Source organism: Rhinatrema bivittatum, chromosome 16 (genome assembly GCF_901001135.1).
Source record: "Rhinatrema bivittatum chromosome 16, aRhiBiv1.1, whole genome shotgun sequence".
NCBI classification, from domain to species: Eukaryota; Metazoa; Chordata; class Amphibia; order Gymnophiona; family Rhinatrematidae; genus Rhinatrema; species Rhinatrema bivittatum.
Window position 1 is genome coordinate 23656948 of NC_042630.1, and position 23063 is coordinate 23680010.

Consider the following 23063-nt stretch of genomic DNA (forward strand, 5'->3'; position numbering starts at 1 on the left):
TGTCCAGCTTCCTATAAATGTACAATTTTTACACTCAGAAATAACAAATGCTGATTAACAGAACAGAATTAACGATATGGGCAATAAAAAACCCAAAATGTTTCTCAAGTATATTGGACCCTCCTCATGTAGATAATCCAAGGTCAAAGCCTTAAACTTAATCCTCTGCTCTACAGGAAGCCAGTAAAAGTTCTTGGAAAACCGGGGAGATAAATGCAAGGGGACTTCCAGATACCAATTTAGCAGCTGCATTCGTAAGAACACGCAAGGCCTACAGAAGGTACTTAGGAAGACCTATATACAAGGCATAACGATAAACTATAGTGGACAACACAAAGGCTTGAATCACTGCTCTAAAATCTTATCCAAAAATTTTTTTTTAAAGTGATACAACTTAAACACCCTTCACCATCATACATAGATGAATTTGAAAAATAAGGACTCCATATGAACACTCAAGTTACGAACAGTGTTTGAAAAAACAAGAATTTCCTGCTAATTGAAAAGATTACAACAATGCTGTACTAGGCCACAAAACTGGTAAATCCTCCATTTTTGCGATATTTAGCTTCAACCCATTTTACTTCATCCACTGATTTATTTACATCTATAATCTCTAATCTTTAGACACCCCATAGGGTCAACCACTGGAAATATCTGTATGTCATCACCATATACATGAAAAGAAACCTTTAGCTCTTCTAATAAACACAAGGGATAAAAAAAATATTAAAATCTGTAGTCAAAAAGAGAGATGAGCCCTGCAACACAGCAGAATAAATACCCCAAGCAGAATGAGAGTCTACTACTTTCAAACTACATCACCAGAAACACGATAATGACTGGATGCCATTGATCTAATTCACGAAAGACAAAAATCAGGCATGGAGACAATCAAGGTCTCCATGCTATGTCCTTGATAAAACCCATTTTGAAAAAGGATTTAAAAATTTATGGTGCTCTAAAAATTCAGTCAATTGGCTTAACAATCCTCTCCACTACATTCCCAATTGAGGGAAGATAGGATATTGGGCAATTTCTGGATCAGTACAAGACTGGGCAGCATCCTGTCAAATTGGGCGAATAATCGTTTTTGTAAATTGTTAAGGAAAAATACCTTAATCCAAAAACAAACTGACAAGCTTTGTTAAAGGGCCAGGAAACATCTCTCAAAAAAAAGGGAATGCATCTAAAGGACTAAGTGAAGACTTTAATCTAGCAATATGGATTAGCCACTACTTAATCCTGCACATTAGTAGCATGGAATCTATTTACTGTTTGGTATCCTGCCAGGTACTTGTAACCTGGATTGGCCACCTTTGGAAACAGGATATTGGGCTTGATGGACCCGCGGTCTGACCCAGTAAGGTAATTCCTATTTCTCAGGGTTATCACTACCAAAGAGGGCTCTTCTGCTGGGAGACTCAGAGGAACCAATTTGGGAGCACATTTTGATGGTGACACTAAGTTAAATGCATTCCAGGATCCTCAGCCAGTAGAAATGCAGACCAGATAGTCCAAGTCATTGAAGAAGAAAGAAGGAACTTTGATATCAGGGTTGTCATCCATTTGGGGGACCGTTGACCTCAATAGAAACTGCTTCCATGAAGTACAAAAAGATTTCCATAATCTAGGCATGAAGGTAAGCACCGCAAAGGCTATTGCATTTTCAGAAGTATTACCTGTTCATGGAATAGGAGATGAGAGGCTTTGCCATATAAAACAAATCCTGGTTGTACAGAAAATGGTTTTGGATACACTGGAGGCTGGAGTCATGTATGGAGAAATAAAAGGCTGTATGGAAAGGATGGCCCTCATTTGCCTGCAGCAGGAAGAAGGATGCTAAGTGAGAAATTCAGATCTTACATTAATAGACGTTTAAATTAAAGTATGGGAGTGGAAGGAGATGGACCTTGAGATTATATTGCTTGGGAGTGACAAGACAAACACTCCAGGACATGCAAAGTGAAAAATAAAATCATTCAGCTCAAAAAAACACAGAAAAGGTTCCTAGAAGTGCAACATAGCTTTCCAATTTTTCTCCCTTGCTATGACTACAAATGCTCATATTTTTGGGCAATAAAATCCCAGACCTGCATGCCTTAATAGTGGAGGCGGACTTGGATGTTGTTGCTGTCACGGAGACATGGTTCACGGATTTTCATGACTGGGATATGGCCATACCGGGCTATAACTTAAGAGATGACAGAAAAGACAAAAAAGGGGGAGTAGCAGCACTACTCCCCCTTTATTATTAAAAATAATATCCAAGCAACTGAACTGCAAGGAAAGTGGGGTAGAGAAGAAGCATTATGGGCCATCCTAATAAAAAGGATGGTACATCCATTTTTACTGGAATAGTGTACAGGCCTCAGACTCAAACAGAAGAAGAACTAGGCAGAGATCTGATCAAAGACATTAAAAAGATGGGAAAGAAGAGGGAAGTTTTGATTGTTGGTGACTTTAATCTGCCAGACATGGACTGGAAAATCCCTTCGGCAGAACCTAACAGAAGTAGAGAGATAGTGGATGCCCTGCGAGGGGCTCTTTTCAAACAAATGGTAATGAAACCCACAAGGGAACTGTACTTGATCTAGTGCTCACTAATGGGGGTAATGTCTCTAATGTCCAAGTGGATGCCTACCTCATCACCAGTAATCAAACAGCATGGTTTGATATTGCAAATAGGATCCGGAGAAGTCACGCAAAGACCAGAGTTTTGAACTTCAAGAAAACAGACTTTGTAGAAATGGAGAAATATCTGGAGGCAGAACTTGAAAACTGGGAGAAAATGGGAGAGGTGGAACAAAAAAAAAAGAGCAATTACAAAAGCAACAAGTCTATATGTTATAAAAGTAAACAAAAGTAAGAGAAATAAGAAACCTATCTAGTTCACAAAGGAGGTGGCCGATGTAATTAAAGCAAAAGCAGCAGCATTTAAGAAATATAAAGGATCCCAAAAAGTGGAACACAGGGAGGATTATCTGTTAAAACTGAGGGAGACTAAAAAAGTAATCAAGAAAGCAAAGAGTCAGTTGGAGGAAAGGATTGCCAAGGAGCTTAAAGCAAGGTGACAAAACATTTTTCAGATATATCAGAAAAAGGAGAAAGGTCCATAGTGGTATAGTGAAAGGTAAAAAAGGATCAATGGGTGGAGAGAGATGAAGAAATGACTGAAATATTAAACAAATACTTCAGTTCAGTGTTCACTAAAGAAGACCCTGGAGAAGGACAGTCACTTGTTATCAAGACTGTAGAAGGGGGTGGAGAAGATAAAACTTCGTTTACAGAAGAGAATGTATGGGAAGAGCTAAGAAAACTGAAAGTGGACAAAGCCATGGGGCCTGATGAGGTTCATCCCAGGATACTGAGGGAACTCAGATGTGCTGGCAGGTCCGCTGAGTGACCGGTTCAATAGATCCCTGGAAAAGGGTGTAGTGCCGAGTGACTGGATAAGTGCGATGGTGGTCCCACTTCACAAGAGTGGGAGCAGATAAGAGGCTGGAAACTACAGGCTGGTTAGCATCACCTTGATGGTGGGAAAATTAATGGAAACTCTGCTGAAGGAAAGGATAGTGAACTATCTACAATCTAGTGGGTTGCTTGATCAGAGGCAGCATGGATTCACAGAGGAAGGTCCTGTCAAACGAATCTAACCGATTTCTTTGATTGGGTGGCTAGAGAATTGGATCAGGGAAGAGCGCTCAATGTGATTTACTTGGATTTTAGTAAAGGTCCCACAGAGGACTCAACAAAATGAGAAGTTTGTGAGTGAGCTCCAAGGTGATGGCGTGGATTACAACTGGTAGATGGATAGAAGACAATGGGTGATGGTAAATGGAACCTACTCTGAAGAGAGAACTATGATAAGCGGAGTGCCTCAGGGATCGGTGTTGGGACCGGTTCTGTTCAACATCTTTCTGAGCGGCATTACGGAAGGATAGAAGGTAAAGTTTGTCTATTTGCGGATGATACTAAGATCTGCAACAGAGTGGACAGGCCGGAAGGAGTAGAGAGAATGAGACTGAATTTAAGGAAGCTGGAAGAGTGGTCGAAGATATGGCAGCTGAGATTCAATGCCAAAAAGTGCAGAGTCATGCATATGGGGCGTGGTAATCTGAAATAACTATGTGTTGGGGGGTGAAGGGCTGATGTGCAAGAAGGAGAGACACCTTGGGGTGATAGTGTCTAACAACCTGAAGTAGATAAAGCAATGTGATGCAGCGATAGCTAAAGCCAGAAGAATGCTAGGCTGCATAGAGAGGAATATCTAGTAAGAAAAGGGCAGTGATAATCCCCTTGTACCTGTCCTTGGTGAGGCCTCACCTGGAGTACTGTTTTCAGTTCTGGAGATCGTATCTCAAAGAGGACAGAGACAGGATGGAGGCGGTTCAGAGAAGGGCGACCAAAATGGTGGGTGGTCTCCATCAAATGACTTATGAGGAGAGGTTAAAGAACCTGAATATATATACCTTGCTGGAGAGGAGGAGCAGGAGTGATATGATACAAATCTTCAGATACTTGAAAAGTTTTAATGATCCATGGTCAACAAACCTTTTTCACTGGAAACAATTTAGTAGAACTAGGAGGTCACGATTTTAAACTCCAGGGAGGAAGACTTAGAACCAATAATAAAGGGGATGGAACAGCTCCCCTCTGAGGAAAGGCTGAAGAGGTTAGGGCTGTTCAGCTTGGAGAAGAGGTCCTGAACGAGTAGATGTGAATCAGTTATTTACACTTTAGAATAATAGAAGGACTAGGGGGCATTCCATGAAGTTAGCAAGTGGCACATTTAAGACTAATCGGAGAAAGTTCTTTTTCACTCAATGCACAATAAAGCTGAAATGTGTTGCCAGAGGATATGGTAAGTGCAGTTAGCGTAGCTGGGTTCAAAAAAAGATTTGGATAAGTTCTTGGAGGAGAAGTCAATTAACGGCTATTAATCAAGTTTACTTAGGGAATAGCCACTGCTATTAAATTGCATCAGTTGCATGGGATCTTCTTAGTGTTTGGGTATTTGCCAGGTTCTTGTGGCCTGGTTTGGCCTCTGTTGGAAACAAGATGCTGGGCTTGATGGACCCTTGGTCTGACCCAGCATGGCAATTTATATTCTTAATGTCAGGAAATATTTCTTCACAGAGAGGGAGGTGGATGCCTGGAATGCCCTTCCTGAGGAAGTGGTAAAGACTAAAACTGTGAAGGATTTCAAAGGAGCATGGGATAAACACTGTGGATCCCTAAAGGCTAGAGGATGGGAATGAATGAAAAGGCTTGGGAGTAACCTGCACATGGCAACAGTTACTACCCTTGGTGGAAATATAGGGGTCGCCTGTGAAGAGCGGCAGTTACTACCTTGGGAAGCTTTATGGGCAGACTGGATAGATCATTTTGGTCTTTTTCTGCCGTCATTACTATGGATTTCTCTGGGCTGGAAGACCTTCTCTGCCAGACCCACTGCTGGTATACTCTGCTTGTTCAAGAATAGTGGCCTGGAAGGCAGTTTGGCTGCTGCCTATCAGCAAATTACCAAGGTATATGGTCCAAGTGGATTCTATTCACCCTACCAACCGAGCAGTTTGTTCAAAGTTCACTAAGAAAAAGTCTGTGTCATCTTCTAGAGTCACAGGGGTAAGCTGATCTGTAACAGCTTGCATAGCTTGTGCTATTTGTGTTATTGGAGCTTGTTGCTAGTCCTGATGCTCTTGTTGCACTTGCTTCAGGGCCAAATGGCCCAATAAGACAGTCTGCAACTGCCCCCTGTAAGAGTCTGGAATAAGCCCTCCATGCTTTCTCAAGCACTCTGGTATCGTGGGCCCCTTGCACAACAGACAAAAAACCCCCCAAAAACAAACAACCCTACCTCGTCCAACTGACTTACTAAAATCTCCTCTCTATCCGAGCAGAATTATGCTCTTTAGACAATGGATTTAACTCTCTGAGCTGCTACTATAGCCAGGCTCCGAAGCCAAAAACTGGTAGCAATGGTCCCTGATCTGTGCTGGGCTTAAACCACTAGAGCCAACAGTGCAGGATGGCCCTTGGCTTAAAGGAGGGGTCCTGTAGAACAGAAATGGTCTGAACTCCAACTTTTCTAGCAGAAGAAAAGCAGGAAAAATAAGACTGCTTACCTCAGCAGTCCTTCATCAACAGTCAGGTAATCATACAGGGTTTCTGCATAATTCCTGGTGTTTGGTATTTATTCCCCTCCATGGAGGAAGCCTATGCTGACAGATCCCCCTTTTGACTAGGTCTTAAGGTGCACCAGGCTAAATATCTGGTCCTGATCTTTTAAGGTGTACCAGGGGTTTAAAGCATTTACCCCTTTACACTCTGCCTTTGTTTCTATCACACCTTCCTTTTTCTCACTCTGATATAATGGAAATTCGACACAATCACTAGGAGTGCCACTGTCCACGGAAAGGGGTTTGTCTTCTTACAAGAACTTAGTGTTAGCATCTGTACTCCTCTTTTCACTACTCTCACACAGCATTTCCCCCCCCCCCCCCCCCCCCCAAACAAATGAAGACCGTTTATGGAAAAAGAACAACTACAGACAGAGTTAATTTTGGGGGCAATGGCCACGTGTATTAGATTTCCACGAACCAAATTGAATCCGCCCGACTTGGTTCAGAATCCTTATTCATTTTAAACAAATGCACATCCCTAATTAGTACCGTGCTGCATATTTACAGCAATTATCTCAGTGGATTTGCGACACTCCCTCCACGTAAGCCACTAATTGTGTCAGGTGTGGGTTGCATGCCTATGCTAAATTCTGTGAATCATCAGATTCCTGAGAGACATGCTAGATGGCTTCAATGTCCCCTTAATACTGCAACTTTATTTACTTTACATCACATCTATAATCAACCTCTTAAGTAAATTGTTATTTTAGGAAAAGCAAAAACATTTCTCCAATATATACCCTCTCGCATAATCAATGGCAGGCAGAATAAGAGCACCATGAATTTTCAAATGATGAGCAGGATGAATGGCTTGGGGAAACAATATAATATAAAATACTAGAATGTATCGTCCACTATAGTCATGAATTATATCTTGAGAAAATGCATATTGTTGTTCCAATGTTTGGAAGTTACATGAAACTGTTCTAACATCCCAAGCCTGGACCCAGCTGGGCATGAACGTCTGAAGCAGGAAAACAGGTACATAACTATCTACTGTGAGAGAGCCCTCAGGGCTAACATTATTTCACTTCATTTATTAGACTGTTTGCTTTTCCAACTATAGACCAAAACAATTAAAATTAAAAAAAAAAAAAAAGATAAGTTCAACAATACAATAAATAAATACTAACACAAACCCAGTAAAACACCCATAAAAATATATTTTAACATTAAAAATAAATGTAAAAATAATTAGGTTATAATCACTGAACAAAGTAACTGACAGGATGCATGTAAGAACTTAACCGTAAATAAACTCTTAAACACACAGTCAGATACAACTAAAGCACACCTAAAACCTAATTAAACCTCAATGATTGCTAAATGCCTCCATAAAAAGCCCCATCTTTTCAGTTTTTCTGAACGCCACCAGATCGGTAGACCTCTTCTGAGAGCATGTGCCACATGTATGGCGCAGCATCAGAAAATGCCCATTCCATTCTCTAACTTAATCTCTTTAGGAGGAGGTAAATGAAGGAGGGCCATGTGGACCAATATCATTCAGGGCTTTAAGAGTTAAAACTAACACTTTAAAATCCAGCCCCTGAATTTTACAGGAAACCAAAATGAATTTGAGAGTCAGAGTAATAAATCAGAGGTAGCAAGAACCACTGCAATTTTTGCATGATACTCTTAGGCAAGCCACCAGAGTGCATTATAGTAATTTAGAGGAGTAACATGGAAGTATGCTTTTTTTTTTTCTTTTTTTTTTTTTTTTAAATCAAGCCTACTTGAAGTAAGAGAGAGGACAGGGTAGCCATATTCTAAGCAGGTGAAACACAGCTCAAGATTCTAAAAATAGGAACCTCCAAAGTGCAGACTTGCAGCCCAATAGTAAGCTTCACTTGCTTCAACATAAGAACATAAGAAATTGCCATGCTGGGTCAGAGCAAGGGCCCATCAAGCCCAGCATCCTGTATCCAACAGAGGCCAAACCAGGCCACAAGAACCTGGCAATTATCCAAACACTAAGAAGATCCCATGCTACTGATGCAATTAATAGAAGTGGCTATTCCTTAAGTAAACTTGATTAATAGCCATTAATGGACTTCTCCTCCAAGAACTTATCCAAACCATTTTTGAACCCAGCAACACTAACTGCACTAACCACATCCTCTGGCAACAAATTCCAGAGCTTTATTGTGCGTTGAGTGAAAAAGAATTTTCTCCAATTAGTCTTAAATGTGCTACTTGCTAACTTCATGGAATGCCCCCTAATCTTTCTATTATTCGAAAGTGTAAATAACCGATTCACATCTATTCGTTCAAGACCTCTCATGATCTTAAGAGACCAGTATCATATCTCCCCCCTCAGCAGTCTTCTCCAAGCTGAACAGCCCTAAACTCTCTTCAGCCGTTCCTCATAGGGGAGCTGTTCCATCCCCTTTATCATTTTGGTTGCCCTTCTCTGTACCTTTCTCCATCACAACTATATCTTTTTTGAGATATGGCGACCAGAATTGTATACAGTATTCAAGGTGCGGTCTCACCATGGAGCAATACAGAGGCATTATGACATTTTCTGTTTTATTCACCATCCCCTTTCTAATAATTCCTAACATTCTGTTTGCTTTCTTGACTGCTGCAGCACACTGAACCGACGATTTTAAAGTATTATCCACTATGATGCCTAGATCTTTTTCCTGGGTGGTAGCTCCTAATATGGAACCTAACATCGTGTAACTACAGCAAGGGTTATTTTTCCCTATATGCATCACCTTGCACTTGTCCACATTAAATTTCATCTGCCATTTGGATGCCCAATCTTCCAGTCTTGCAAGGTCCTCCTGTAATGTATCACAATCTGCTTGTGATTTACTACTCTGAATAATTTTGAGTCATCTGCAAATTTGATCACCTCACTCGTCGTATTCCTTTCCAGATAATTTATAAATATATTGAAAAGCACTGGTCCAAGTACAGATCCCTGAGGCACTCCACTGTTTACCCTTTTCCACTGAGAAAATTGTCCATTTAATCCTACTCTCTGTTTCCTGTCTTTTAACCAGTTTGTAATCCACGAAAGGACATCGCCTCCTATCTCATGACTTTTTAGTTTTCGTAGAAACCTCTCATGAGGGACTTTGTCAAACGCCTTCTGAAAATCCAAATACACCACATGTACCGGTTCACCTTTATCCACATATTTATTAACCCCTTCAAAAAAATAAAGATTTGTGAGGCAAGACTTCCCTTGGGTAAATCCATGCTGACTGTGTCCCATTAAATCATGTCTTTCTATATGCTCTACGATTTTGATCTTGAGAATAGTTTCCACTTTTTCCCAGCACTGAAGTCAGGCTCACTGGTCTATAGTTACCCAGATTGCCCCTGGAGCCTTTTTTAAATATTGGGGTTACATTGGCCACCCTCCAGTCTTCAGGTATATTTAAAACATAAGAAGGAACAGCAGCTTTTCTGACCCAAAGAACCTTCACCTTTTGGGGAGCTTCCTTCAAGCATTCTGATACTTTAGACCAGTGGTTCTCAACCTTTTTTCCGTCATAACACACCTGACAGATTATGCTCACGTGTGCGACGCACTGCACACTACATTTAGCAGATATAAAAAAAAAAATCCTTGATATTTTGTTGAAAATGATGCAGGAAAACAATAAAGTTCTTTAGTTTCAATAACTGCTTATCAAATATTAATTTTTTTCTCACAAAAATGTTAACTTTCCTTACTGCACCAGCGAGAAATGTGGGACTGATATGCATATGCAGCACACAGTTTTTTGGTTTTTTTTTATACAGACAAACATGCATTTCACTGACAACCTCTTCTGAATTTTATACAGAGCAGAGTTAGGAAGTTTCCCTTTTTCAACTCACCATAATAGTACTCAAAATTCCTTCCCTGCCAGCCACTTTGTGAAATAACATGAAAACCTAAGACCACCTTTAGAAATTATATAGCCTACCAGCCGTACCATAAGAGTACACCCAGGACTTGAACAGCAAACTTACCTAAGAAACAGCAAGACTGCAAATTTAGAACACAGTACACACTTACTATTGGAAAAAGAAAGCCAGACTGCTCTCAATTCCTACACAGAATCCCTCACCTCTGTCAAACATGCAGTATGCACATTGACCCTTATCTAATACAGAAGACGACACCATAAATTATAAACAAGCACACAGAGAAAAACAAACTCCAAGAGGTGGGAGGTGCGGCGGGGAAGGATACAGCACGCCTGCAACATGTCTGGCTTGGATTGGTGGTGGCAGTGATTGCCAGGGGGTGAGGGAGAAGCATCAACAGGGAGCGGTGATGAGGAATTTTAGAGTCCCAGCTCCTTACTCTGCACTCTCCTCAAGCAGCAAGCACACCTGTGGCTGTTACAGAAAGCAGAGGCTTTGCTTTGTCGCATCACATAAGAGGGAGTTAACCTCCAAAATCTGCAGTAAATTCCACATGGATTTTAAAAAGATATTAAAATAAAATAGGCGACAATAGACCCCCTGAGATATCCCATACTTTCGATATACTCATCTATGTGGCAGCTAAAGTAACTAGATATTTTATATCTAGGCTTCAAAGGTAATCACAACCCCAGCATACAATATCATGGCTATTGAAAATGCATACAGCCTAACTTAAAAAACATCAGAACATAGAGATCTACAAGTAGGACAAGAGATACTATTTGATGCATGATGAACAAATTAAAAGCGAGATTGTAAGAATCTCAATACAACTCACAGAATTATATGAAATGTATTTTATTTCTGTACTTCACATCTTATGACCTTCAAATACATAATAAATTCAGTTGATAGATGTTAATGCCTGCTTATGAATACCTCCTATGTAACCCGTCATTATTTGCTGATTTATACCTATGAATGTAATGATTGTACACCGTTGTGATCTTTACATGGAATGACGGTATATAAAATGTCTAAATAAATAAATAGGAGAGAGTTACTGTTTATTTTGTGGTGAACAGTGTTTTATTGCATCTATAATAAAAAAAAATAAAGCTAATGATATATATTTAAAACCCCATCATCATATAAGCTTGGACTGCACCCATATCCCTTCTTCAAAATGCCACCCCCTACAATCTTAAAGGCATAAATACAATATTTCCTTGACTAAACTTGTAACTAATAAATTTTGCAAAGAATGCCAAAATGCCTCTAAAGACACCCTAAAAATACTATATAAACCCACCATTACCACAACGCAAACCCTACAAGTTTCATCATCGTTCGACATGCACCACAGAAGGGTGTGGTCTATGCACTGTGGTGTTTAAAACAAGGTTACAGGAACATCTTAGCTGTTTACGTTGCTCAAAACTAGAGGCTCCCCTGGCGACCCCGTTGGACTGAAGCACGAGCAGTTAACACCATCCCAGAGGCGGGGATTTTGACGTGAATCTCCTCCAGTTAGAACAGTGGAACACCATCAACCCACGCGGGTTGAACAAAGATCGATTGGTCGGTCTTTTTATTAATTACATTCTTTAGAGGTTTTTTAGCATTTTAACACACTTTCTGGGTTCAGGAATTTCTCCTGTAAGCCCCTTCAAGTTTGTCAACACACATGGACTGAAACTGGTTTTCGTTTTGTTACATTTTTGATAATTTTTCGTTTTCTGAACAGTTTAATTTCCTTTTTTTTTTTCAAACTAAATTGTCAAACTTTGATTTTATTTAAACTGTCAAAAAAGTTTCACCCTCCCCCCCCCCCAGTATTCACATAGTTATTTTTTTTCAATTCCATACCTGTATTTAACATTAAATTGGTCTTCGTACTTCAAAGGAAAAGTGTTTTTGCGAGGTTCTGTATGGCAGGTAAGAGAGCTCAATACAGTTTAGTGCCAGACCCCGAATGGAGCAGGGCGTTTTGACCCTGAGGAATGAGGAAACGCCATCAGATGCTGAAATCATGGCGGCGGGTTGGAAGTGCACAGACCTCTAACACAAGTAAGTGATTGCTATACCTTTGCCTGGAATGTGAAACGCTGACTTTTCCATCTTTTTAAAGCTCTCTCTCGCCCCAGAAGCAGACGTCATTGCCGAAACGCTGCCAGCGTCGGGCACATGAAGTTGTGATCGGCAGGGAACTTTTCACACCATTTCAAGCCAAAACCTGTTCAATGCTCCCTAGCCGTTAGCAATATATTTATTTAGACTGTTTTAAGAACTCTTCTGCACTTTATTCAGACTTAACTGCCTTAAGTTGAAGAAAGCCTAGGAACTTACTTGCATCTCTCTAAGACTTTTTTTTTTTAAATTGCATCAGAAAATTACCAAAAGATTAAAAAAACAGTGGCATGTGTCTCTCTAATTAGATACCGGACAAACTATATTGCACTAATACATTTTGAACAATCACTGCTGCAGAAGCCCTCAAAAAGAACCATATCTGAACCAGATCCATAATCCCAGCCTTCAGCTTTCTACCCCATGGAAGTCCATAAAAAGCCTTATCAAATGAACTTTTTGGCTGATTTAATCCCTTCTCTGGTCTTATTGCCCAGACTTACTCTTCAACTGTCTGTGCAATGCCAGCCTGAGGTCCTGACAAAGATCTCCTCTTCAGCTGTCTGTGCTGCACACACACATCTTGCATGAATCTGTCAGATGACAGGCCTGGGCTCTGATAATCAACAAAGCACTTCCTAATAAATTGAGTGTCGCGATCTTTAAAGCAGATATGACTAGGAGAAGATCAATTAATTTGTTTCTAACTAAAAACAGATCCATCTAGAAAAAGCTTGTGTCAGGCCTGCTTCTTTAATTACGAAGACACGCTTCCGAGTCATGAACAGCGATTCATGGTGTCACGTCACCACCAAAGCCTTCTAAGCCCAACCAAAGTAGGTCGTAACAACCAGAAAAGTTTATATATGGAAAGCACCTGAGGGAAGAAGAGAAACCAGAGCAAATTAAAGGAAACATCTATTAATTCCAAAACAAGGCTACAAGCATTCTCTTAGACTGGATGGAACAACCTGGAAAATGCACAATCACACACAAAAAGTAATTTAGGTAATATTATAGCTAATGTTGGAAATGACAGGAATGTTTACGCCTTCTGCAGAGTTACTGCTGTCTCATGAGAGAGACATCACCATCCTGCAAAAACCACTCCATGACTGATATAACCACACTATATAATGCAAGACGAGAAGAAAAAAAAATTAAAAGTCTCCGCACCTAGCATTTCATGTATTTCCAAATACAGCACATGCTGCTTCTCACCTTCAGAATGCTGGTTCAAAAAAAAAAAGCCTCCTGCTTTCCAAGCTACGCTCTCAAAGCTGCAGTGTAAAGCTGCCAGCCCGTTTTTCTATTCAAGGAAGCAAGTCAACTCAAGGTATAAACAAATGAAAGCATCAAAACATTAAGCAGTATAAGAAATGCATACTTCATTGTAGAATTAGGCATTCAAAAGCACTCTCGGTGGGGTCTGGAATTATCCAAAACAATTTTAGTGTTCTTACAGCGTTCAACAGCACCACACGCATTTTACAGATCAATTAATTTAACCAGCCATTTTTCTAGCTAGTTAACTAAATGTTCAACTACTTTTTGTCATAAAAAGTTGCTGTTGGATTACCACAGGCATAAATTAAATTAGCCAAACTCGAAAAAAAAGTCCCTTGGGGGTTTTAAATAGATGGTTTAAATCTCTTGAACTGAGGTGTATAACAACACAGTAGCACATGCGAGTATAAAATGGCAGTGAACACTTCTCGACACTTCAGTATATTCATCCCATCCTTCCTACGAAGGCCAGAAGAAGAGTTAAAACCATCACAAGCAAAATGCCTCGCACCTTGCATGGAAATACCTTGTATTCCGATTCTTCTATTATCCAAGATACTCGGCCAGGCTGGACAAGAAATTAAATACATACCCTTCCCCGTACATGATCAAATGCAAAACAAAACAAGTACTACAACGAAACTGACGTACCCTTGATTATAAACACAGTAATTGACAGTGCTCAAAATGTTTTAATGTAAAGTATAAATTAACAGTCACAGCATACAGGATGATCTGGTGATAACCGCGCTCTAAGACTGTACTTACGCTCTTTAGTAGCCTGTTCTTTTCCCTGCTTTACCAGAAGGAGGTGTACTGGTGTTTTAGGGCCCGGTGTGATATTCGCAGTGCTGCCTTTCTTACCCTTTGAGTCTGGCAGTTCGTGTGTTATGGTATGGCAGGCTTCCTACAGGTTCTGAGTATTTTTTTTTGCAGGATTTTGTATTTTACAGTGTTCCTGGAAGTGGAGGGAGTTTGTGCTGCTGTTACTGACGTGACATCAGAATTATATTATGTTTTTATGATGAGTAATAAGGGGAAATGTCCTTGTTCTGCCCTGCACCCTTTGTTGGGGGGGGGGGGGGGGTTTCTGTGAATACAGAATGTGAGGTGCAGGTTTTATATTGGGATTTGTCCCACTCCTATCTAGAGGAACTTTTGACTGATGCTCTTGAATAATTTTACTGGTAGTTTTACTAGATGGCTGAAAATGGCCAGGTTTTTTGTTGTTGTTGTTACTTAGAAGGTACTTCTGTCGGGAGAGGACACTGACATCGATGCCAGGGCCCCTTGTGACAATGGAGCAAAAGGTTTGTAGCAATGCCTCTTGCATTATGAGCAGGGGAGACCTTCTCCTCATGTATGGAATTTGCTTACAGCAGCTGTGGAGAAAAACATTGAACCCCACCAAGATCAAACAGGGTGGTTTCCCTGTCACTGGCGATTTTCTTTAAAAATCAATTAAAAAAAAAAAAAAATGACTTGCTGGGGGTGTTGTGAAGGAAATGTGTGCACCAAACCTCTCTCCACATCTCCATTTTAGTGATGTAGGCCTGTCTCATCCCTTCTTCTCCCTTTCCCACTGGTTTCTCACTGTCTTTGCTCCACAATCCATCCCAACCAGTCCCCCTCTCTCCCTCCACCAGTTCAGTCCTGACAGTCACTTGGTCTCTCTCCATAAGTTCATCCCTACTTGTCTCTCCCTACACCTCTCTCCCCCCCCACCAATCCATTTCCACAAGTCCATTTCTTTCCAGTCTGTCTCTCTTCCTCCTTCCCTCCAGTGGTCCATCCTGGTCAGTATCTCTCTCTCCACCAGTCCATCTCTTTCCCATGCTGCTCAGTCTGTCTCTTTCCACCAGTACATTCCCCTCAGTCCATCCAGATCCAGCTGTGCGACTTCCTGTAGTTGTTACACCACAAGTTACTGAATACAAGTACTTGCTTGCACGTTTACTGCTCTGCAATTATATGTATTCCGTTTATATCCATAAGCATTATGTAATAAGTTTTATATATTATGAACGCATCTGGGGTGCATAGAATTAGTTATTACTTTAATATCTTTTCTATATAAGAGCAAATTACTGCAGGTAAAAATAAAAGAAAGAGAAGCATGTGAGGGTCCACATTCCCAAAAAGCTTGGGAACCCCTGCATTAGCTAATTCCAGAGTAACTCTTAGAGAAGCTCACGAGTACAGAAAAGCTAAATTACTTACTTGTAACTATTGCTTCCCGGAGAGTCACGCATCCCATGCATCTCCCTTTTCAGGTGTTGTCCGGTTTTCCTTCTTCCTGTTGTCAAAACAGGGACAGGGATTGGTTGCTTCCAAGGTTTCTGGTTTCGGGGAAAATCCTAGAGCTTCAGAAAAGCTCCTTCTGACCGACTGTGCACACGACAAGGCTGTAGGATGCCTCAGTGTGACTACTCAGGTGCCACCTTTGGACAACAGCAATTACAGGCAACGTCATTTCCCTGTCCTGCAATTACTTCAGTCTCGTACCTGATTGTATCTCCCTTCCTTTCCCGGCCACACTGTGGGGCCCGATGCAATAAAGTGCCCCCAGCCTAGCGCACAGGTTTACACACACGGTCAGACGCGCTACATTAGCGCGTCCAAACAAACGCGTAGCCGATGGCGCCCGTCGCATGTAAATTCCATGTAGATGATAGCTAATAGCTATTACCTCCCCCACTACCCCGATACAAGAAAGCACTTGTGCCCAACTCACACTTTAACGTGGCAAATTTAACTCCAGCCCCAGAGGTGGAGTAGAGTCAATTCACGAGTCAACGGCTCATGAGAAATAAGACAAATGTATCCCCCTTACTTAGTATCGTGACACTTTAATTTACTATTTTCAGTAGAAAAAATGTTTATTGGCCTAATTAAAAAAAAAATAAATAAAGTTTCTTATGGCCGCACAGTTTAGATGCCTTCAGCAAAATACCAAAAAAATTGGCCTGAAGAAGCAGGATAGGAACAGACCCGCGTATTGAGCGCCTGCTGCAACTGAGTGCTGGGGAAAACTGTTCTCTCCTAGTGCGCTTTTTTTTTTTTTTTACACGGACTCTTAAATACTGCGTGAGGCGCTCGGGGGATGCAGCTGCACACGTGTTAGGAAGATGGGCGCCCGTTTCAGCGCGCGTCTTATCGCATGGGCCACTGGACCTGTTCAGCCTAGCGTTAATTTTCTCAAACGGCAACTCCAAAAGCAGCCCCTGAAGTAACTTAAACGGGGAAGTAGTGCACATTTTATGATCATAATTTTTTGAAAAATGTTTGAAAAAAATGTCTAAAATTGGACCTATGATTAAAAAGTGTGCCCTCATTTATCGATGGAGCATAATTCAAGGCTCTGAAAGATAATAACTAAGGGGTTTATACAATGGTCCCATAAAATCATTTATAAATTGAAACTAGGAAAATACGTTTATTTTGTGTGTTGGTTATAATATCGTATTGCCCTTAAAGGTGTGACTTTTGTAATAATGCCACTGCTATCCCAGCATAAGCTACGACCTCATCCTCCAAGTTAAAGCCTGCCAAGGTACATCAATAGGAAATGCAGTCTGCCAGGCAGCTGAAATGTTTTCACGCATCCATAGGAAGGACAGGATTTATAAGGCTATAGGGAAAAAAGCCTAATGGACATTCTAAGGATATAGTCAGACCAGAATCAAGAGCTCTTAAAGATCATTAGAGGGAAGTCTGTCCCTCATCAAGGAAGGCGCATTTATTTATTGTGTATTTAGCTCATGCCTTTTCATTGGTTACTCAAGGCGAGTTGCATTCAGGTGCAGTATTTTCCCTGTCCCCAAAAAGCTCACAATCTTCATTTGTATCTGAGACAACGAGGGGCTAAATTAATTACACCCCCCAAACACCCTTAGCATGCCTCCGATTCAGACAGATAAATTGGGTAGGGGAAAGCACTGGAAGGACAATTGACTAGTTAGGCGAGAACGCCAAAATTTCACTTCAGCTAAATGCAAAGCAACACCTCAGCTTTGCAGAATCTAATACAAAGCTCAAGACTATAGAAACTGATGCCATCAGCCAAAACAAAATATAAAACCCAAGTGAGGTACTTGAACTCATATGGAGTCAACTGGCCTAAAAGGGGCTTTCAGTGACTTGATAAGAACTGTCTGTTTGCCCCTGGAAACCACACGACCTTCAATAGGAGATTTCAAGAGCAAGAGATGCTGCATCATGAAAACCATCAGATTATAAAAGCTACTGTGCATTTTACATCCGTAACCGCTGCACAGGAGACTAGCAAGTGCCTTCTCCAAGATACGACCTGTACAAGCACTGGAAAGGTACCCAATAAGGTAAGGTAGAATACGGCTCGAGGGAGCTCCAGAACGAAAGAATGTGAAGGCGAGGGAATCCGGAGAAAAAAAAAAATCGCATGCCAGGTTATAACCAGACACTTCCCTGCGCAGCACAGCCTCAGCGCATTCCACAGGAAACCAACTCCCCTGTTTTCTACAGAGAAGGCCGAGGCAAAGCAAGAAAATGTGGATTTTCTCACATGCCCCACCCAGTTCCAATGTCCTTTCTCATCCAAAGAGAAAGAGTCATTCTTTTCTACTAGCAGGGCATTGAAACAAATCCCTCTGTTAAGTGCTGAGAAGTGAAACCTGTACTAAACGACCCAGAAATGGGGGGGGGGGGGGGAGTTCACAATGCCGGGAGGGAATTTTGCTCCCCCACCCTTTCATCTCAGATAAGAGTTTAAACGGAAGGCCGCTTCCTCCTAACAAAACACTCTGGGGAGAGAGAGGATAGCAACCTAAAAATGCAATCAGTGCCCCCAGTTTTCTGCAACTCTCTAGCTACAGATTTGTCCCAGAATCTCTCCTTTTCATATTGAAAAAAAAATAAAAAATCGCCAGTTTCACATTAAACAGGTAAGTGGCGACATCAGAGACTGGGCTGGCAGACAGATATCAGGAATGCAGCTGTGGCACCCAGCAGCACACAGGGGTGAGATTCAGGGTGCACACAGATCCATGATCCGAGACTGCATACCAAGGATAGTTGGCTAGGCAGATGCGTCAGGAATTCATTTCTTCTGAAGAAACACTCTGCAGTGAGAAGCTAGCCTGCATCAGAACAATACATACAGTGAGCTAGGCACAATCATCTTAACAAGGTGCAAAAATCCTTTATGCCCTCTATGAAGAAATTAGCATCTTAGAATACCAGGGCAGGTAAGCACCTGAAAAGAACATCAGGATGGGATAAGGAGGATTTAAAAATGTTTAAAATGCTTGCAGATCCAACAAAAGTGCTTCATTCTTAAAAAACAATGGCTGCCCTTCTTGAGAGTTCATATGTAAATAACATGTTAAGCAGCAGCCTTATCACACTGCCCCTAGAATTAACATAGCATAAGGGCTAATGTATTAAGCTCTGCATTAAGCCTGCATTTAATACAAAATTTCTTAACACGTGCTAAAAAAACAAACAAATTTAACTCCTGATGCAGTAAGCAAATAGTATGCAAATGGATCAGGAGTTAAAATGTACTCAAACACAAAAATGTGCACTCAGCACAGGCTGAACACACATTTTAAAGTTGTGGGAGCAAGGAGTGTCTCTTGGACAAGGTTTATGCATTCAAACGTTCTGAATGCACCCACGGTCTTCTGTGCCCATAAAACGCTGTAGTGCGCTTTGTGCTGATACATAACAGCTTGCCCAGTGGGAGGATTAAACCAGGGCTGGATTTCACTTTCCAGCAGATGCTCTGGTGGGTGCACAGATCAGGCAGAGGTGACAGAGCGGCTGGGAGTATAATCTCCCTCCTGGGCTCATCCTCCCTGCTCTCCTACTGTTGCTTTCCCATTGCAACCCTGCCTTAGGCTGCTTCGATTTCCAGGTTTCCTCCCCCTGAACTGCTGATACACTGCACCCACTGTTAATCTCACCCAGCACTGCTGATTATATGAAGGGGATGAAACCCTCTCTACCCTCACCCCAAAAAAAGAATCAGCCAATTCGGATGACAGTAAGAGAGACCAACTGGCCCATCCAGTGTGCCCAGGATATGTTCCAGCTGCCAGATATTAAACGTTTAACCGCTTATTGGATATAACGGCTTACTCAAGGCAGATTTTATTTCCTCATTGGTTCACTACCATTCTGGATGGATGCATATTAAGATCCAATACTTAATCCATCACCATCACCACCACCATGCCCTACCTTCCAAGCTGTTTAGTAATGTAAATTACCAAGGCTGTTGCCCCAACACCCAACCTCCTACGTCATCACCCTGTCGTCACCGATAATTAGTTCCTGGGGTGTTGCAGCTTGCTGGCACCAATCCGATTACCCAATGATCTTCAGTATCGTTAGGTCGTGCTTCCTTAAATCACCGCTTGCTTTGAGTTTAACAAATCTTCCTCTACCTGTGCGCCCTAGAGCAGGGTTGAGACAGCTTTCGAGCCATGGCCCCCTCTCAGCCACAGTGACCACCAGAGGCTCAAAGCCCCCATTTTGTTTCTCTTCAAGTAGCTGAAGGGAATACACTAACGCACACAAACACAGGTACAGCGAGTCAGAGACAGAGAAGCAGACCTCGCTCAGCGGCGCATGGTTCTGAGGGAGGTAATCTCTGAAGGATACTAATGAAGCAGGAGAGTCAGCACATCCCAACAGAGAGGTTCCAATAAATGCAAACACAGCCCATGTGCCAATAAGTAAAAGAATCACCGGAGCGAAAAAGAGTGCAAGTTATACCTTTCAACCGAAAAGCGGGCTGTTAAACAAAAACAAAAAACAAAAAAACCACCCTCTGAAATGTCTGTACGCCAATGCCTGAAGTCTAAGAAGTAAGATGGGAGTGTATAGCAGCGAATGATGACAGACAATTAACATCTCGCAGACAAGGTAGAAGGGTTACCTGTAAACCGACATGATGTGTCCTACGAATGCCGGTATATAAAAAGCAATAAATAAATAAATAAATAAATAAATAAATAAAGGGGAATAACCCATGGGATAGCGCTAGAAAGAAAAAACAAACAGACGCCACACAAACACAGGCAGTCACACACACCCACACACCGGGAGAGCAAACACACGACAGACACATTCCACACCACTTCCAAACTCAGCGGCCACACACCTCAATGGTAAAGGCTGCAAATTTCCAAAAAGTGTAGGAGCCAGTCAAAACTTTTGAAAAAACGAAGACTCCATCCCACACTGCCCAACTTTGTTTGCATTTTTTTTTTTTTTTTTACCATGTTCATTAATTTTTCCTAATTTTCTTATGTTTTGATTTTACTTAACTTTTACACTCTTTGCCTTTATTCTCCCTCCCCCAGCTCCTCCTCCCCCTCGCCAGGTAGAGATGCAGCAGCAGCAGGAACTTGTACCGGGCTGAGGCCTGCGGACAGAGGGTCTCTTTCCTGGGTTGTAGGACCACCGCAATGGCCCCTCCCGTGTCCAAGACGCAGATTAAGCGGCTCTCCCTGCCTGGGCCCATCACAGCACATGCAACCCCTCTCTCTGCCGTGCTTACAATAATAAGTACATAGAAATAGTAGCAAAACACGCCTAGGGTGGGGTCGATCGCCAGGGAGAGGATACCTCACATAAGACAACAAGCACATTAAGACAAAAAAATAATAAAATCTAACAAAAAAAAAGTACAAAATATACAGAATAAAGGCGGCAGCTATTCAATGTGAAATCACGGAGTGGTTGCCCTGCATATAGCTGCCGCACATCACCACACATCAGGGAGTTCCCTTGATGGTTGGTTGTTAGTGATTTTCAGTACAAGGGAACGGAGGTTTTGTTGTTAAGTGTTTACAATAATGGCACAAGACAGCCTGGCTAGAACCAAAAATCACCTCTCCAAAAGAAATTCACAGTACAAAGAACAGGGCTAAGTTTATTGCAATAAATAATACCCTCAAATATATTACAATGTTTTTATTTTAAATCTGTACAGGTTTCAAACATTTTCACTTTACCAAAAACTATATTAAATGCATAATTTATACACTAAACACCGAATTGATCAATAAATTTATATTCTCGAAAAGTTAAAGCCTTCTTAATCATACACTCATGATCGAAGCAACTCCCCATAAATCAAACACACATCACATAAACCCCACATGCATCACTGTTAAAAACATTCCTAGTACAACACCGACTATTTGTAAATAAAATTCAAACAAGAGCTTCATGAATCATAACACTGTTGCCTTCTTGCTGATTTCCAATCCATACAGGGTCACTTCTCCAGAGTGAACTTCTAGCTTTAAACAATGTCCCTCAAGTATTCTCCCAACAAGGACCCATGTTTCACCTCATACAAGAGGCCTCTTTAGGAGAACACCCTTTTATTCTGAACCTGTAACCACCTTCCTTTATTGCCTGCACCGGCACAGTCAAAAACCACTGCAGCGCCACACTCAGAGATACTCTCCAATATTTACCAAGAATCGCTCCAGTTTCTCTCGCACCCACACACACAAAAAAAAACCAGAATTGAAAAAAAAAAAAAAAGACACCATAGTCTGTCCACAACTGGCTCCTCAGGTCTCTGGAACTGGACCTTGATCTATCGTCCAGAAGTTTTTGAGGCTTTGACGCCCCCAAATCCTTCACGAGCTTATCCAGCCCTTCTCCAAACAAAAGCCCCCCTTTTAAAGGGTAACTTGCCTAAGTTGAGGATTTGTCTGCTGCCTAGCTCCTAAGCTAAGGCCCGAGAAGCCATTCTCAGGAGGTCACAGAGAACATCTATTAAAAAGGCCATCCCTGACTCAATACGCACCGTATTCTCCGTCAGGCAACTGTTGCGCCCAATGCACTACCGCTCAGGCGATGAAGTGTCCCCCCCCCCCCCCAAGTACAGATGCCTACAATGCCCATGCATGGGCTGTAAAGGCCAAGACTGAAGGATCAACGAGATAGTTTCCATCTGTCTGTGTCACACCACCTTCCACTGGAATAGTCGTCTTGCGGGTAACGGCCGATACCAGGGAACCTACCTTAGGGATCCTCAGAAGGGTTTCCCTCATCTCATGTTCCCTTTTAACGGACCTTAGGAGGGGGACGGGACTCTCATTCTGAAATTATTCTTTCAGGGCTGTAAGGGAAAGATTTGGGGGAGGGGGGGGGGGCTTAGATATTCTCCCCTCTCTGAATCTGAGATCTTAAAGGGTCGCTAGAGTATTAGTAATTAGGGCTGGCGATTCCTTCCTGTGAAACAGGCGTACTAGTGCCGAAGCCCCTTCCTCCTCAGAGGAGCGCTTCTGGTGGTCTGACCGGTCTGAGTCTGGTCTCAGCGGGGAGTTCCCTCTAGACTCTGGGTCCTTGAAGGCTGGAACTGTCTTGGCCTTTTTCTGAGGAGGCTCCCGGCTCCTTGGTATTCTCCTGTTTACTACATGAAGAAGCTGCTGAGGGTTATTGCTTAAGGGATTGGCCTCCTATGCTGGGTCCCCTTTTGCTGTGGGGCTTCCTACATCTTCCTGTTGTACTGGGGAGGGAGAGAAGGTGGTTTATGGGGCTAGCTCACCCCGTGTGCTTGGCATTGCACAATGAGCAGAG

The 23063-nt window shown here is 41.9% G+C and overlaps 1 protein-coding gene across 3 annotated transcripts in view; it reads right to left on the reverse strand.

Annotated features, from left to right (window-relative positions):
* KIF1C (kinesin family member 1C) overlaps positions 1–23063 on the reverse strand; it is a 104092-nt gene that overhangs the window by 72675 nt on the left and 8354 nt on the right. The window contains exon 1 of one of the 3 annotated variants that reach the window (XM_029580781.1): positions 15696–15718. The exons of the other annotated variants lie outside the window; for them this stretch is intronic. The gene's annotated coding sequence lies outside the window, so the exon portion shown is untranslated. Of the gene's footprint in view, positions 1–15695; positions 15719–23063 lie in introns of those variants that run through there. 3 annotated transcript variants of the gene reach the window in all.